This window comes from Rhagoletis pomonella, unplaced genomic scaffold (assembly GCF_013731165.1).
Source record: "Rhagoletis pomonella isolate Grant_MI unplaced genomic scaffold, Rhpom_1.0 Rhpom_scaffold_00005, whole genome shotgun sequence".
Taxonomy (NCBI): domain Eukaryota; kingdom Metazoa; phylum Arthropoda; class Insecta; order Diptera; family Tephritidae; genus Rhagoletis; species Rhagoletis pomonella.
Window position 1 is genome coordinate 17,008,221 of NW_023458559.1, and position 3,211 is coordinate 17,011,431.

Consider the following 3,211-nt stretch of genomic DNA (forward strand, 5'->3'; position numbering starts at 1 on the left):
GCGTGGTTATTGTCCGATTTCGCCCATTTTCAATACCATCCGTCCTACGCCCAAAAGAAGTTCACGTACCAAGTTTCGTTAAGATATCTCAATTTTTACTCGAGTTATCGTGTGCACAGACGGACGGACAGACGGACGGACAGACGGACGGACGGACGGACAGACAGTCACCGCTTAATCGATTTCACTTTTCATTCTGATCATTTATGTATACATTTGTCTATATCTATCTCGATTCGTTTTGCCTATTACAAACAACCGTTATGTGAACAAAGTTATAATACCCTTGTGCACAAGTGCGCTCGGGTATAAAAACTAGCGATGTAAATTACTCTTGAATAGATTACTGACGTTATTTCATTTACCTACTTTGACCGTTGATTAGTAAAATATCAAGAAAAACATAAAAAAAAATTTAAAGCAAACAGCATTTTTTTTTTAAATTGTAATACCTGTCACATGGGGCTTTACTCGGGCAGCCATCTTGGCGTTTTGTTTATTTTGTTTATATATGATCTTCCTAAGGTATTGGATTACTCGAAAGGCTTAATGTACGTTGATGATGTTAACCTATTGAAGTATGTATGTACGTACATACTTATATTAGTACTGCACATGATAGGGAGCATTTGCAAGATGACCTAACTGTGTAAGTGCAATCTCCATGTCACTCAATTTATTTTAAATTCAAGTCCTTTTTCTAGAAAATCGTTCTACATATACATATTCTTATATCATATCTGACCACAATTTTGAGCAATTAACAAATTTGATTGACTTAAGTGTAACTATGGATCCGAGGCTAGAACTCAAGGCTCACATAAGCTCCTGGGTTAATTAGGGCTAAATGAGTGTTGCTTTTATCAAGCGCTAAATCTGAAGCTCCTTAGCAGGGGTCGAATCACGGCTCTCGTGATCGAGAAATATCTTTCGAAATTTTTTGTTTTGGCATCACCTCATCCGTGATCGAGCAAAAGTAATCGAAGTAATCGAGCAGACACATTCGAGTAGAATCGTTCGAAACACCATTCAATAGTAAATTTTGTATCGAGAAGTTCAAAATTATTATAAAACGACAAAACGTTAGTATATTTCTAGTGAAAACAAACTTTAATAATTTTTTGTATTTAAGGACAAACATAAAAGAAATCAATAAAAAAAAGATATTATTGCGGAATATATGCAGAGCATCCGGACTTGGCCAGAAATATTCTGTCAAATTGCGCTCAAGGAAGGACGGTAGCTCAATGTTTTGATCAAAACTTGTAGATCATAAAAAAGCTAGTTATATAAAAACTTAACCTTTTCATAATCTTCAGGTTTTGATCAACATTTTTGCAGTCTGATTTAGCGCTTTAAAAATTCCATACAAAACTCATTTTCATTCTGTATCAACATGAATTTTTAAGAAACTTTGAAAAGTTATACTGAATAGCCCAAATATAGCTTTGGATCTGTCCAAATTCCATTGAAACCAAAAACATAATTGTTGGCCTAGTCTTATATCCAAGTAGATCCACTTTTGGTTTATTAGTTTTAAATTATTATTTTTTTTTGAAAAATAGAGTGCCTGCTACAACGAAAAACATGTAACTCAATCTTTTAGACTTTGTAAAAGATTTATAACAATTCGACGAAGTTCAAAAAAAGTCATCGAAATTTCAAACTTATTAATTGGAATTTCCAGAAAAAATGCGGGTATGCAGTTTAAAGCCAATTCAAATATAGTGTAACATTGTGCAAGTTTGAATTAGCTCAAAAACGCGTTGATTTTTGAGGTTTTTTTTCACTGACCTGTTAAGCGTTTTCTTCCATACAAAGTATATTCGATTTTTTTTGAATGGAAAAAAACGCTGGGTTCTGAACACATTGAAAACGACGAGCTACGGGCCACAGCTTCCAATTTATTATCTTCATTATCTAAACGCTTTGTCTATGACGACATGATTTTTTTGAACGCGGCAGCGAATTTGTATGAGTTTGACATAAAAGAAGAGGAAGAACCTTATCTGTTGCTGGAAAATAGAAATAGATGTTATCTGGCCACAACCACAGTCGTCGCGTAGGCCGGTCGTCGCAAAAGAATTATCTACATTATAGTACGTGTTGAAATAATTTGACAGCTGTGGTCCGTAGCTTGTCGTTTTCATTGTGTTCGGGCTATTAACACAAAAAATCACAATTTGGACGTGTAAATACATTTATTTTAATTGTAATAGGTGACACGCTAAGTAATTGTTTCTAAGTTCCTAGGTAAGTCATGTCAAGTCTAAGTCTTGCATAACTCAGCTTAAAGGCTGCGTTTCACCAAACTTATTTAAGTGGAAATTAACTATAATTTAATTTTTTATTTAATTAAATTTAAATTATTTTCAGTTTCATAAGCTCTTTATTTAGGTGAGTAAAAATATGGAGGCACCGTGCTAAAAGTGGTTGTAAAAGCAGGGCTGGTATACAAGTAAACAGCTGATACACAAAATTGTGGTGTGTGTATATTGATCAGCTGACTAAACGTTTGACATCTCTGAGTGTGGTTAATCTGATTTAATTTTTATTTTATTGAAGAGCATAGGTCACTTAAACCAAAATTAAAAACAAATTAAAATTGATTGGTGAAACCAAAAATTTTAAAATTAAATTAATTTTCACTTAAATGAATCTGGAGAAACGCAGCCTAACCCTTTGAGTTACGTGTTTTTCGTTTTAGCATGCACTATATTTTTATAGACAAAATTAAAACTAATAAATCAAAATAGATGGTTCAAACTTATAAAAACAAAAATCTTTTCACTTGACTGACTTCATTCTCAGAATCGGAAGAACTCGAATAAAGAAATAATGATATACAGTATATTTTGCTTAGCTGCACATCCTTCTTTGCACGAAAAACTTGTGCTCGTAACCGAAAAAGGCACTTAAGCGAATTTTCTTTACTACTTCAATGAGGAAGGTATCCGAATCTCTATGAAACCAAATATTGGCGGAGCACTTACCATGTAGAAATTACTGCAAGCGAAATTTTTACCGAATGTTATCTAATTATCTATATAACTACATAAATTGATAGCCATTTTCGTTGTTCTGCGAGATGAGCAAAATAAATAAAAGGTTGTAAAATTAGGTAATTGTAGGGCCAGTGTAGGTAAACGTAATACTTTGATTGATAATTGATACTAGTCGCTCAATTTTTAAGACAGGTATCGCCAATGTG